This window comes from Heliangelus exortis, chromosome 2, assembly GCF_036169615.1.
Source record: "Heliangelus exortis chromosome 2, bHelExo1.hap1, whole genome shotgun sequence".
Taxonomy (NCBI): domain Eukaryota; kingdom Metazoa; phylum Chordata; class Aves; order Apodiformes; family Trochilidae; genus Heliangelus; species Heliangelus exortis.
In genome coordinates, this window is record NC_092423.1 from 18,262,512 (window position 1) to 18,278,173 (window position 15,662).

At 40.9% G+C, this 15,662-nt stretch overlaps 1 protein-coding gene across 1 annotated transcript in view; it reads right to left on the bottom strand.

Moving 5' to 3' along the window:
• The window catches only part of KIAA1217 (KIAA1217 ortholog), a 199,660-nt gene extending 187,764 nt beyond the window's left edge, over nt 1–11,896 (bottom strand). Inside the window, exon 1 of the mRNA XM_071735025.1 lies at nt 11,834–11,896. The gene's annotated coding sequence lies outside the window, so the exon portion shown is untranslated. The remainder of the gene's footprint in view (nt 1–11,833) is intronic.
• Between the last annotated feature and the right edge of the window lie 3,766 nt (nt 11,897–15,662).

Below are 15,662 nucleotides of genomic sequence, written 5' to 3' on the forward strand. Positions count from 1 at the left end.
CCCTGCCCAAGCCTCAGGGAAACATAGTTAATCTATGCTGCTTCTCAGAAACAGTTGAAAGAGCAAAGCCTAAAAACATGTTCTCACTTAATGGGAAAAAAACTTCATCTGCTGGTCCCAAACTGGATTTAATTAATATATGTAAGAAGGCCATTCCTTAAAATGTTACCTAAGTCTATGTAAAAGAATTAGCAAAACTCCTTTAGCAACTGAGAAACTGGAGACAGCCAGAACCATTACACGATTAGGCTCAAATGAAGAGCTCCCCAGAACAGTCACTGGGATGAATCACAAACGACAAGTTAAATAAACTTGATTAACCAGTTCACAGCATGCAATCAGAATTTGTTTATCTGTGGGATCAACAATAACAGTGGTTCTTTTTAATTAGTGTGCTCAGATCTGGACCCATCGATATCAAAACAATGCATGGAGAATAATTACTAACAGGTTATGTTGTTTTAATTGTGTTTAAAATTAATGTCCCAGAGCAATTTACACTTCTGTATTCAGGAACAATTAACAAATACTGGCTGCACTCAATTTGTCAACCTTGTAATACACAATGATTCCATAGCTCTAGCAATTATTCACAACTGAAAACCTAGGAAGTTAATGATTAATCGTTAAATCAGAAGAAGCATCCCATAATTAAAGACCTGCCTCAATGTCCATGTAAAATCATGTAGCTACTGAGAAATACAACATGAATGCTCTCCATAGTAGGATGCTCCAGCTGGTCAGGACACCTCAACACCAAGGAGTTGCAGGTGGCCATTCACTATCAAACATTTGGATTTGGAATGAAGAAAGTAATGTTAACTACAGGAAAACAGGACTGAAGGTTGCTGAAAGTAATTTCCACCTCAGCCAGAAGTAAGCAGCTTCAGTGCTGCAAGTTGTTTGAGTTCTGAGTTCATCTCTGTCCTACTTTTTGCTAAGTGACTTCACTGCAGGCTTTGGTTTGCTGTCTCAATGCTTAATAACTAAACCAGACACAATCCTAAAAGAAAAGGACTATGTTCGGATAGGTTGATAATCAAAGATCATATACTAGCCACTAACTTATGCAAGAAAAAAAAAAATCACCGAATATGAATCCATGTAAGTAGATCTGGGGGAAAAAAAGAGCTTCACACTACTTCAAAATTATTGTCTGTTAATTTAGTATCATATATCAAGGAATCTCAGTTTTTTTAATTGTGGAGGGGGCTTTATCATAATTTGGTGTCATTTGCTTATTAAAGGCTTTCAATGAATTGGTTCCTATTTCAAATTCATGGGTTCTAGTTGAATTAAACATCTGAAGATGATTTTTAAATTTATCATTAAAACAATCTATAACAACCTCTGGGATTATTTAGCATGAAATTACCTTCACTGTTAAAAAATCTGTGGAGACTTTCAATATTTGTACTTCATATGTTCTAATTCAGTTAATAACTCTCACACTTGTGGGGAAAAAATTAGCTGAAGGAGTGAAAAAGTAATGCTCCAGCTGCAGCAAAAAACCCAAACTTGAGTATTAGCTTTCTAGACATCTACACGACAGACTTTTGTAATTTCTTGTCAAACCCACAGGTTCCCATTCCTTCAGAGAAGTTCAGATACTGACAATATGCCAAATGATACAGAGATGTTTGAAAAAATCACAGGAGCTACTACCAGCCCTAATTACTAAAAAAACTATTATAAAGAGCCACTAAGCTGTTGAACATGAGATGTTTAGGCAGAGAATATTTTAATTCACCTTTCCGATTACAAATAGAGCTCTGGGGAGCAGCTATAATCACTTACCACTTGGCAGTGCCAAGCTCTTAGTTCTGAATAAAGATGCCCCAACCTAGCTCCCCTCCAGCCAAAAAGCACTGTGCTCTTAAGTTCCTTATGCATCCTCCATTCATGCCAAAAGACTGTTAGCCCAGTGAAGCTTACAACTCACATGCAAACATCTACATCATGTGGAAAAGGTTAGGTTTTCTGTTTTCCAAGTTTTGTTCCAGTTTCCTTCTCCAATTTTCAAAATAAATGAAAAGGTCTGAAAAGCAGTGAACACCTGTGCATACCCTAAATCAAACTGAGAAAAAGAACTGTGGTTATCGCTAAGAAGCACTAACATTCAAGTGGGGAGGAAAAAAAAATTGCTCTTTTTCATCCATAGCTTATTTCCTCTCTGATTTGGGACCATCACAACAAAGCTAACTCTACATACACTTCAATGACTTCCCTTCCTTCTGCCCAAGGTAAGACGGAACAAAACTAAACAAGCATAATTACAGGATGCATGTTTCTGACTCATGTAATACAACATCTCATTGCAGATTTTTTACTCCCCCATCACTGTCATTTCACCACACCAAGCTAACACTGACATTAGTTCATTGCTAACAGTGCATTCAGCTTGGAACCGAAGACCCTGGCATACTACAGCTCTTCCCCATGCCTTCCAGCCTGGCCACACATGACACAGCCTGGCCAGCTCTTCACACATCACACTTTCCATACAGGATCACCTATGGCAAGGAATGAGATCAGCCCACAAACACAAAAATAGAAAATATGAACATCTGTTTTTGCAAGGTACCAAACAAATAACTCTATGAAAGGACAACGTGCCTTGCACCACAGAAATTTCAATCACTAGAGTAATCAAATAAAAAGCAGTATGTGGGTGGGAAGGAACAGCACAGGGAATTATTTCTGAGGGAGGTAGAAAAAAAGAAGGATTGTTAAGTTCACTTTTAAGTCCATCTGCTCTACATTCAAATTCTATTTCTCCCCAGTGTAAAGCATTTTGATACCTTCCTTTTTGTATCAATTCACTCAAACAGAACTCTGGTAAGAGTTTGGATTCAAATTGGTCCAACTTTTTAGCAGAATAGACCTAATGCCTGAAACACTGACTATTGCTACTTTTACTGATATCTGCAGGATCTGGTTGTAAATGTAAGTGGTGGCATGCTTTAGTGATCAAAAGTATCAAGAGCTGCCCTCTGCAAAGTATAACTATGCTTCAAAGAATGATAACTCATTTTTTTCAGCTCCTACAAAGTACACATGGAATTTATAAAATTGTCAAGTGACTGCTTGAATTACTAGGAAATACAAATTGTATTTTGATGGAGCTTGGGTACAAAAAAAGTTGAATAGTTCAGATCATACTGTGATTATCATGACTACTTACTTATCAACAAACAATTCTGATAAGTACTCTACCAAAGCCAATTATCAAATAAAATAATAAATAAAGATTAGAAATTAACACAATAGAAGCAGTATTGCCAACACACAGCATTCACACAATTAATGGTGATAGTCTTTCTTGAAAAGTCAGGTTTTTTTCTTTATCTCTGTACCCAATTATACATTTGACTTTTCTCCATAATGTCACTGGCAAGAATTAGATTTTGTTCTGAGACTCAAACTAAAACCACGAGAGGTCAGCACCGATGTGACTTAATGTGTGGGACATTTTTAATGATTCCTACTATAATTTTTCCCTGTCTCCTGCCAAAAGGGCAGTACTATAGAGCAAACAACAATCTGAATGTCTGAAAAGAGATAAAGATAAGCAAAATAAATTCTTATAGCTTTGCTTCCATCTGGATTTGATTTCTAACTCAGCACAGTGGTCACAGGTTGTTGTTTGCAAAGCTTTTATTTCTGCTCCTTAGAGAGCACCAGCTCTAGAAGGCAGACATAAGAGCAGAGGGTTAATGGAGAATCCCCTAACTGAAAATATATCGATGACTTCTCCAACAGTATGTACATCCCTTTCCTTCAGAAGTGCCTCTCTGACCTTCCCAGACCAAACTGATGCTATCATTAACACTGCTGATCAGTAAGAAAGCAATCAGAACTGACAGCAGTGGCACTCCTGTTCTGTCTCAGAACTGCCCAATCTGATCTGCTGTGATAGATGCTTACTAATTCCCTCTTCAGCATTTAGGATTTCATAGCTTTAGGCCGACAGGGACCATTTGATTATCTTGTCCAACTTCTCATCTATTCCATGCCATTAAATTAGATGTGGGGTTTTCACATGAAGGCCAAACACTTCTATGAGATGAACAAGATGTTACTGATCTCAGGAGACCAGTGCTGCACCTGTGCCAATGTTTGCTTCAAACCCCACCACACATGCAATGAAATCTACCCAGATGAGCAGCACAGGAATGTGAAGGACATCAAGCTCCTAGCTGACTCCCCAAGGAAAGTTCTTTTCTCTGCCTTTATTTTCTAAGATGACACATCCATGTTAAAAACTCCAGAACTATCTTAACCTCAGAGTTGTGGAGTACACATCCAGTCACTGTCTCAGGTGCAGTCACTCTCTTAATGCATGAAAAAAACCTGAAGAGAAGAAGAAAAGCACCTCAAAACATCCATAGCCTGTTGTAGCAGATGGGGGGCAAATTCTCCTGAACACTGCACATTACCAACTAAAAGGCTGAAGCACAACAGTTGATTATAATCACTGCCTGTAGTACAGAGCTGCCAGTGTTACAGGCATGTTATCTGAGGGTATTTCAGCACACAGGCCCCTGAAGACAGGTGATGGAATGGATGGCTCAAGCATACCATGTCCAGCAGCCAGACAGCCACCACCACCCTTTCTTTGAGGGTGAGCTTTCTCATGACCTTTCTTCCAGCACCTGGGTGAACATGGCTGCTTAGCAAACACACACATTCTCACTTCACCTATAGCTGCCAGACTGATTACCCTCAGTGCTAAGAAATTGCTTCCTATTTCTTCTGGGTAAGTTTGACTTAACTTCAGTTTTCAACAATCAGATTTATGCCCCCTCTGCAAGCTGGACCCAGCAGAGCTGCAGGACTTGTGCTTGGCAAGCAAGCCACCTCACAGCCTCCTCCTCAATCACCCGAACCAGCTGAGCTCCTGGAGACATGCATTGTACCTCAGTCTCAGGATTTATCTTGGAAAACATGTCTTTACGTCTCCACTTTCCTTCTACAATTGCCATCTCCTCCTTGAAGTACAGCAAGCCAGATCATCAAAGCCTATTCTTCTGAACTTAATATACTAACACTGATAAATGAATGCGTGACCTAAGGGTACCTCAGAAAATAAGGCTGCAGCTGGATGATGCTCAACAACACAGAGCTTCCAGGAAAAGGGTTGTGAGGCTGGAGCACTCTCCCCACCCAGGGCAGGGAGGACATAGTTACCTCCTCCTGAAAAGGGAGAACATGCTTTGTGTTTGGGCTGGGCAACATGTCTAAGCACCAAGTGAGCTTTAGTGACACAGCTCCAGTGTCACATCCTATTTCTCCTGCAAGGGGAAGTCTGCTGCTTCTATGCAGCACTTTTGCAGAAGAAAAAAAGGCAGAAAAAGTAACAGTGATCCGTCTCATCAAGCTCCAAGCAGCGCATAGAATTGCCTGGGGTGAGGGCAAGAATAAGCAACATCAGCATAGAAAGGTGTCATATGAGGTTTAAGCTTATTCAGAGGTAACAGCCTCTATCTCTCTCATGAATAAATACATAACCCAAGACAACTTAATTCCAACTGTTTTGTATTTCTTACAAAAACTTTTCAAAGTATGATGATTCACTGGTGAGCTCTCTCTCTGACAACATAAAACGACATTGTGTATTAGTTATCTCCTTTCACAAACTGCAAGTCTGCACAGAGATACACAAATACCTCTCATAATATAGCACTTGCCTTTACATGCAGCATAGCTGAGGATAGTGAACAGGCAGTAAGCAGTGACAATGGCAGGTTTTCTTTACTTCAAAGGAAAAAATTATTAAATACTAATTGGTAACATAGTTATCTTTTAATGCATATGTTTATACTCCAGTACTCTGGTTTCCAATACTCATATGCAAAAGTATAACTTCATGATTTACCCTTTGTTATTTATGATTTGCATACTATGCCTTAATCTGTCATAATTAAAATAATAAAGGTCCAGTGATAAATTCCCACTTTTTTACACCTTTTGCTGTTTTGCTATATAGCTGCCATTAAGAGATAGCACTTGAAGACAGAATCTGGAATGATATCTAAAACCTTTTACTAGTTGGAGGAAATTCTGGGGAAACTGCTGGAGGGAAAGAAGCATCAAAATCTCTTTGAGGCAAGGTGACAGTATTACTTGCATGCCCCCATTTCAGCTTTATAAGCTCCCATAAATCCTCTCTCAGAGCAGCAAGTAACACAGGGATGCCCTTGGAAGAGGTAAGCAAAGGATGAGTTTGCAGCCCCTGAGTAGTATTCATTCAATGCTTTCAGTCTTCTCTTTTTCAAGATGCCTTCCTGTAAGAGCTCAAATCAAGAATAGCTGTATCCCAGTAGAGAAGCTCTATTCAGAGCTATCCTCTACCCAGAACTATGGGAGTAAAGCTAAGAGCAGAATGATCTGCAGAATGGACATTAGGACACAGTGGTTTACAGGTCTGACATCACTTGAAACACCTGCATCAAATCTGAAAAGTTTTCTAAAGAAGTGCATAAATGCAACCAGAAAATACAGGCTGAATACCACAATCAGGGGGTAAAATGCTGCAGGCAGTAATTATCAATCATTTTACTTTCCCAACCATCAAATAAGGTAATTTGTTTGTTTTCCCCACCCTACAAGGAAAAGTCTGGGTGGTCTTCTGACTTTAGGAGCCTGGGAATTTTTCCTCTAAAGGACAAGGCTACACTAGGCTTCTTGGGCAGCAACATTGTCTTACACTGCACTTGATTTTAGTCACAGACATTAAGACTGTGGCAGTGCTTTGCAAATCATCACTAAATACCTTTTCTTTACAGCTCCATGAAAATCTCAGGAGTGTTTTCAAGACAAGGATAAAGCTCTGGTTCTTGAAAGTTAGCATTTTTTCAGTTCTTCAGCTGTCTTCATCAGCATGGGACTGCTCTGTTGTAGGTATTCTTTATTTGAGTAAAGACAAATCCTCATCTTGCAGAAGTTATCACCAGTTTTAAGAATATAACAGTTTTATTTGATATATGATAAGTAAGTGTGAATTCTGAGGCTATTAGTTCACTGAGGAAGTGGCATCTCAATCAAATATAAACAAAAACTCGGCCTCTTGAAGACAGCCTAAATCATTCACCTTGGTTTGTTGTGTTTTGTTTGTTTTTTTTTAAAAAAAAAGGTCTACCACATTGCTATGCATTCAGACTAGAAAAGCTGATTATAAAATTTTCTTATCCTTACCCCCTTCTTAGATAGTGTACATCTGATAATATCTATACTCAGAGCCATACCATTTAAAGTCTAAGTTGTTTGCATACTAAAAAACATAAGCTGTGGTGTGTTTGGTGTTGCAACTCAGCTTCCTTTTGCAGAAAAGGAAGCTAGGAGAAATGGGGCAGGAACCAGGCTGAAAAGCTTACTGAAAGCTGCAGCTGCAGCTAACAGCTGAAACTGAAAATCAGACATTCTCTTCTCTCCTCGTCTTGTGGGCCCTGCCACAATTTTCAATATACCACAAATTCAGTCACAGAGGCACTATTACTCGTAATTTCCTTTTGCTGATGGAGCTAAAACAAGAACCATAAACACTTCCCTCCGACTTCAGAAAGCAGTGTATGTCACTCCTTAGTAGCACTCTTGACACATTACATGTGGACAATGTGTTAGGCAAGTAGTAAAATCCACTGTGGTCCTGTGAAATGAATAATTAAATGTTGCAGAGGGAACCTAAAACATAGGATCATATGGGTTGAGGAAAGCAGAAGCAAAACTGTATTTCCATTTCCCCACCCAGTGGGAAAAGAGACATGTGATAGCCAGCAGATGCAGTTGCTTGGAAATCCCTTGGATTTCCACAGGGCATGTAGCAACATCCCTTGATAAAGAAACAAAAACAGGAGATCCTCCCATCAATAAAAATCTGCTTAAAGATAGCAAAGACCACATAGGAACAAAAGACAAAGTTCCCAGAGGATGGAGATTGCCAAAAGTGTCAGAGAGAATGCACTAGTCCAGGCAGGTCTCAGCATCAGTGAGCTGGAAGAGGTGTAAGTGAGGTGGCAGAGCTTGCTGAGAACATGATGATGTACAGCAAAGTAGGCTGATTATGAAGAAGAGACTTCAGAAGAGTCACTGACTAGGCAGCAAATTGACAGATGAAATTCCATGCAGATAAATGTGAAGTGATGTGAGTTGACTTAGAACAGACTATTATCACTCAAAAAGGGAGTTTGAAGTTATAACCATTTTATGAAAATTTCAGCTCAGTGCTCATTATTGATTAAAACCAAGCAGGTGTTTGAAAATACTAGGAAAAGAATAGCAAACAAGCAGATAACATCATTATGCTACTGCCTACCCACATTTTGAATATTGCATGCAGATTTAATTCACTCCAGGTCAAAAAAGATGTAGCAGAAATAGAAATGTTAAGAAGAAGACAGCATGGGTGATCAAAGTTATGGAACAGCTTCTGTACATGGAAAAACTAAATTATTATGTAGGACTCTCCATTCTGAAAACAGATGACTCAAACATCTGTTTGGGGTCTATAAGCATAAATGACAGAGAGATGATGAATAGGGAAAGACAATTCATTGTCTCTGAATACAGAGTGTAGGGGTCATCAAATGAAACAAGCAGACTAAAATACATGTAGATGTGAATATTAATTTCACAGGGCACCATGGAAGTGCTGGTAAACTGGGGAACTTCTTGCTGAAGGACATTGCAGTTGCTGAATTTACAAGATTTAAAAAAAAAATTAAAATTTGAGCACTGTTAGAAAACCTAACATAATCCTTGGTTTCCCTCCTTGATCCTTTATTCTTCCCTAGGTAACCATCACCATTTGAGACAGGTTGTCAGGCTGGACCTCTGGTCTGACCTGTTACAACTGCTCTTATACTTGACAAGGTACAAGAAGCCCTAATGCTGACAGTAACACTTCATCATGCTTGCTAAACATAAAGAAATAAAAGCACTTACATTACAATGGAAAAAAACCCAACCATAGACCTAATCAAAACACTATGCCGTGTAGTGAGAACTGTACAGAAATCTCCTCCTGGAGGGAGGATACGGGAGTGAATGAATGGCATAGTGCATTTTAAGTCATGTCATCTCATCTGTTGTGAAAACAGCCTTAAACATTTGCCTACACAGGAAAGTTAGTCTGGTGGAAGCTGAGAATGGAATTGCAGTGCTTCAGCTATTCCACAGAGGGAGTAGACAATGCAGGATAAATCTTATATGGCACCAGCAACACAAGCTCTGGCTACCACCAAATGTCAGAATACAATTAAATTTTTTAACAAGGGATCATTACAGCTTTGGGGGGCTGTATCATCATCTTTTCTCCTTCATCAACTCCCCACTACCAGGAAACCACTCTCAAGGATTTTAGATGTCACAACTCAGGCTGAAGTTCAGGGTGGCAGCAAGTCTCCCTTGCCCTTTCCCGGCTTTCTGGGATTATGGGGCCCAGGATAAGGGCCAGCAAGATCAGTGCAGTACCCACAACATATTACTAGGATATAGTAGCAGTGTGATCATTGGCAATTTGCTCATTTAGAAGCAGGAAACCTAAATATCTGCCCACACTACTGGCACACAACTTCTCCATAAAGGCATCAGATTTTTTGTCCCTGTAGTTCCTTGGAAATTTGCTTTTACTATTGCTTGACCTTACTGAGATGTCTAACCACCTCCCTTCCTGCTTTACTTTTCAAAGAAAAACAGAGAGTGTGTGGGTGGGTATTTTTGGTTTTGTTTTTGTTTTTTATTCTTGTTGTTAGTCAGGAGATTTTTCAAAGGCAAAGAATAATACACCTTTTATTAAGCAACTATGCACAGTAAGAAACTTCTTACCAGCAATTTCTCAAGGAATGTTATGACTGGCTGAGTTGAAAGAGGTCTATCCAGAATCTCATTAGATTTGCAAGTTCTTTAGAGAGCAGTTCTTACTGAATTACCAAACTTGCAGGAAAGCAATGGAAATTTCATACCCAAGATTATGTACTTCTACATGAACTGCAGAAACATACCAGACTAGTAAGGAGTGTCATAAGCTTAGAACTACTGCAGTAACAGGGACCTACTGGAATATGTTGGACAAGACTCTCTGTAAACATTATATTGGCATGATTAAATATTGTGTTCCGAAGTGCTGCACACACAATACAGTGATGTATCTCAGTAACTCAACCTAGAAAAACTGAAGTGGTTAAAACAACACAACACAAAAGCTTCACAGGCTCTCAGTTCACAACACGTTGCATAAGCAACCTCTACATAATGCTGTTTGGTCAGAGTAACCAAATCTGTCCTTTCAGGGAGGCCAGGACCCCAGCATACAAACCTGTGAAGGTGGTTGCAGGCTTGCAGAGGCCTCAATTGTTCTAGAGCTGTTTTACGCCCATCTGCAATATTGACACAGCAAATAAGAGAAAATCAGAGTGTGGTTATTTAGCTGATGTGACTTCTCCTTAGATACCACCAAAGAATCCCAGAACTTTCTTCTTCTGAAGTAGAGGCAACCTGTTCACTTCACCTAAGTCTCAGCCATCAAAAATACAAGCAACTAGAAGAAGCCATTTGCTTAGTAAACCCAGAGGTGAAACTGGAACCTGCAGAAGGTTACTCATCCCACTCATCCTAGATTTCTATTTTAGGATGGGGTGAATTAGTCTCCTGAGATGTGTATCCATGGCTGCAGAGCAACATATACATGAGATTAAATGCCCAGTAAGTATAGGGCCAATGTTACAGGAGGTGACTCACATACAGGCAGAGAACAGATTGTTCAGTGGGCAGCTCTCCACTGGAGGTAGTGGTGGTCTTTTGAAAACAGCTGCACACGTGGCTTTTTGGATGGTATCACACTTCCTTAAATACTTTTGAGAATAAAATAAAAGTATCTTTTTGTTTGTACTGTTTTTTAATGCTCTTTTTAACACTTCCACAATGCTTTAGATAGTGGGTGATTCCTATATAGAGTAGCTTTCCTCAAGAGCCAAGCATAAATTTTAGGCTCATGTTCTTGATTCTCTGCTTGAAGACTTTCCCATTTCTATTTTTGCCCAACACTTTTTGTCATGATGGTTTGCTGCCAGCAGACTAGACAATCAGTTTTTTAAACAGTTTGCTCTTGAAATAGAACAATCCAACTCAGAGCATACTCTGAGGAGACTCTCACCATCACAAAATGCTATTTTACAAGGCTGAGCACTGTCTGTCTTCCCTTTGCACTACATTTCTGTTTGCAATCCCATATTGCAACTCCATCCCAGATGGAGTTGTTGCATTACTCCCAGCCAGGCTTTGCAAACCAAAGCACGAAGCCTTCTTTAGAACTTATGTCCGTACTGCTTCATGAGTGGTTGCTGTTGCTGTGCCAGAAGAGTTGCAAACAGCACTTCCTTCTACACTTTGACCCAAATCCACGTAGACACATGGCAGCATCCACACCAGGCTCTTCTGTGTAGTGCTGGGATCTCGAGTCTGTGCAGCATATGGCACCACACAGAGAAGGCAACACTTCTTCCTCCCACACAACACAAGTGTGCACACTGTGACTGCCTGCTTAGCTGTTTCTTCCCTCATCTCTCAGCTCATCATCATCAACATATTTTGTTGACAAAATATCTTACTTTACCCCTCATAATCCCTCACAGAATAAAGAAAAAAAATAAAGAAAAACTAAGGCACTATGTAGAGATGAGAGCACAGCTAAAATGTGGAGATTTCAAGGCCGCTGGTAGCTGGACAGAATGGATCTTTGGGCTGGTGAGAGGCAGAGGGCCAGGCTGGAGGGTTACACCAGCTGAAGGCTGTTCAGCACCAACATGGAGACCGACAAAGGAAAGCAAGCACCCACCTGCTGCAGGCCTTGAAGCTGATGTCCCTTAGAGCACACAGCCCAGAAGAAGAACGAAATTGCTTCCTGTCTTGCTACTTTGTCTTAAGACTTGTCCTAGCTTTTTATTTTGTGGTCATAAGATGGCTATGCTCAATGTCCTGCCAATGAAATGAATGCAATTTTTGCAAAATTAAACAGTTTCCTACCACGGAAAGTCCCAAAGCACTGAGAAAATTGGTTGTTCTCCACCCATTGTCTGTTTCAACACTTCCTTCACAGCTCCAAATCGCAGCCCTTTAATGGAAGTATGGGGAAATCATATGAACAGCACAATACAACTTTGCCTTTAGAGATACTAGCAACACGTAAACCACAGTTTGTTTGGTTGGTTTTTAAATAAAAGCAAAATTTGCATTTCCTTCTCAGCCTCAATGAAGCAAAATGAGCCCTAGAAGGAGAACATGCAGAAGCACGTCCTTCTTGCTTGTGGTTGGCAACAGCAGTAGCTGAGTCCTGGGCAGTGGAACAGCAGGGAAGGGGACTGCGGGGCAGGGGACAGAGGGTCAGGGGACAGAGGGTCAGTGGGCAGGAAGCAGTGGGCCAGGGGGCTGCGGGCAGGGCCAGGGGGCTGCGCGGCAGTGGGCAGGGAGCTGCGGGGCAGTGGGCAGGGGGCAGGGGACTGCAGGCAGGGCCAGGGGGCTCAGGGGCAGTGGGCAGGGAGCAGAGGGGCAGTGGGCAGAGGGCTGCGGGGCTGCGTGGCCCGGAGCCGGTGCGCTGCTGCCCCCTCCTGGGCAGCCACCCCGCCCCGCAGCCCCAGCGGGGTCACCGCCAGCCGAGACCTCTCGGGCTCCTCAGCTGCGGTGCCTGACGTTTTAGAAATGAAAACAAAGACCGAGGCTGGCAGAGCCCAGCCAGGGGGAAAGGGGAAGGGGTGAGATGGGAATCGAGGGGCGAGTGCTCGGCAGTAACAACCCAGCTCCTGAAATTATCCTGGAGGGCTGAAGTAACCCAGAGACGAGAGGCAGGGACCGAGTTTCTTAGCAGTGTAACTAGAAGAAAGGGTGGGAGTGCCACAGGATAGAAAGATGGTGGATACAGACAGGCTGCTCCTCGAGGGGTGTCTCTGGCGGTATTTGTAAGACATCTCTCTCATGGCAGACGATACATAATAAAATTAAAAACAGACAGACAAACAAACCAGAAACATTCTCAGCCAGTTTACATCTGGATCCAAAACAAAGTTATTCTCCGTAAACCTGAGCCTCCCACTGAAAACATGTTGAGAGAAATTATTTCTTTGAAGTACTCACTCCTTATACCAAAGACTTGCACCCACTGAGGAATCAATGTGATTAGGTTTCTTCAGACCAGGAGAAAAGTCTCTTGATACTTAAATCTCAGGCTTGCAAAGACTCATCGAACCTCACTTACTGCCTTTGTCCACAGTAAAAAAACCAACCACACGGGATGACGTGCAGCTCTCTATAAATTGGAGACACCAAGAGCCAGTGCAGCTCTAGAGAGCTGATACAACCAGTCCTTGCTGGTCTGCAGCACCTGATGGCCAGCCAGCTCCTGCTGCAGCCTTCTCCCAGGTAACATATCCAAACCTGAAGTCACACCAAAGCAGTTCTCTCAGAGAACTGTCCAAAAACTTTGTCAGGCTTGAATAAGAAAAATTAAAGCTGTTCTTTGATACTGTGTTTGGGAAACCTCAAACTGTGATCTTGAGCACAGACAAGTATTAGTTCTCAATTCAAAATCTCTGGTCTTTCTCTAAGACTTCATTTATTTTCAAGGTGAGGCCTCAGACTGCCTGGCTTTCACCAGAGCACCAAAACTGTCTGGACCATGAAAGAATCTGCTGCAAGCCAGTATAATAAGACTGATTAACCATTTAAACTCTACTAAAGACTTAAAAATAGGTCTGATGTCGAATATGGTAGATTTTACTCTGTAAAAACTCATGTTTTTGTAGTTTCACTGATGTATGCAGGCTTGTATGCTTGGCACTTTTTTCACACTCACTATAATGAAATCAATGTGAACAGTAAGCTCTCTGAAGGAAAATTCAACTTTTATAATTGCTCGTTAGTTACTGGGGGTTAATGTCTGGTTGAGGATAAAAACAAAATAAAACATAAAGTCTTACATCAAATACAAGCTGTGATACTGGAAGAATTTTGAACTGCTCATATAAAATACCCGGACAAAAGACATTCTGCATTACTTCCTAACGCTACTGCCTTTTCTTCATAAGGACGGGGTTAGATTTGACCCTGAAGACAGCATAAATGTTGCCAATGGAAAACAAACAAACAAACAAAAAACCCAAACAAAAAACAAACACAAAAAATGCAAACAAAAAGACCCACAACAAAAAAACCCAAGGAATTTATAGGTGATATAAAAAAAAAATCCCAAAAACAACAACAAAACCAAAAACAACCAAAAAATTTAAACTTGACTTGCCAAATTCTTTACACATATTAGATAAAAGGCTTAGAAAACAGATGCTCCTTCTTACCAGCAGCCAAGATCTTCTAATATCCCTACAACTTGTTAATCAACTAACATATGGTACTGCTTTAGGAAAACACACCATTCTGATTTTGCGTTTACATGCTCTGTTTCCTACAGAACTATTGTCGAGATTTAGCAGTTATAATGTAACCTAGCAATTTTGATTCTTATACTTTAAATTAATCAACCAGCACAGAAATAAAACCAGAATCGACAGACTGTCGATTACAATATGTAAAACCCATTTTCACAGTTTCCAGTGATGGATCAATTTCCTCTTACCATGCTGAACCTCACCAGTATATATATAAAAATCACAGCTTGCTGCAAAATTAAAACCTGAAAATTCTGTTGACTTTGACTTAAAGCTCCTGAATGCCCAATACATTAATTTCTTTTATGGCAAAGCTAAACTGTCAAGGCAAAATTTAATGTGGTTTGGTAATATTTGCACAAAGGGGTTCCCACATACACATAACTTTACTAATGTAAATGTGTTTTAATGTCTATTTAATATACATGTGAGGGTTCAATGCCTCCTAAAAAGATACCCTAATTTACTTACACACCATATAATAATTCTAATCATATATTGGGTAAGAAACTAAAATTGAAATGAATTCTTTTTTAATCAACCTTTTGCGCCTAATTCAAGTTTTAAACCAGCATTGCTCTGTTAACCTAGTCTCTCTCAGCCTGCAGCTGGCTTAAATTACTCAGTTGTTGGGCCTTAACATCTTCTGCCACCCTTACACAAATTCAGTGCAAGTCGCAGTGTGATATCCACAGTATCAAACCCACCACCACACAACCCTGGTGCCAGGCTGTGATCTCTGCTGCACTTTGCCTCCACGTAGGGATGTGCTCAGCCCGCTGCTCTGCAAAGGTGTTTTGCAGAGCCTGGTTACAGATTGCTCCAACATCTCACCTCCAGCTGTGCTGCTCCAGCACTACACTAAACCCCAGGTTTTGCAGCACAGACAGGTGAGTTATGAGTGCTATGTTTTTTTCTGTACCTTGGCAGCAGAGCCTGTGCCAGCCCTGGTGGCAAGGGACGATTAAAGAAGGTTCAAAGGTGTTTGGGGCTCTGGGTGCTCTGAGCTTTGCAGCAAGCAGGACCCCGTATTTTGTTGTGTCACCCTGCAGGGAAGGTGACATTCAAATAGCTCCAGTCAGAGTGTGGAAGGGAATGACCGTCCCTGCCCAGACATGGGAACCATAAGCAAGAACAAAGAAGTCTGGCAGTCTATAGAGCAGTAAAGTTTGTGGAGAAAGCTTAAGGGAGCATTTATGGTTTATATTTGCTACTGAAATTAGACAGTTT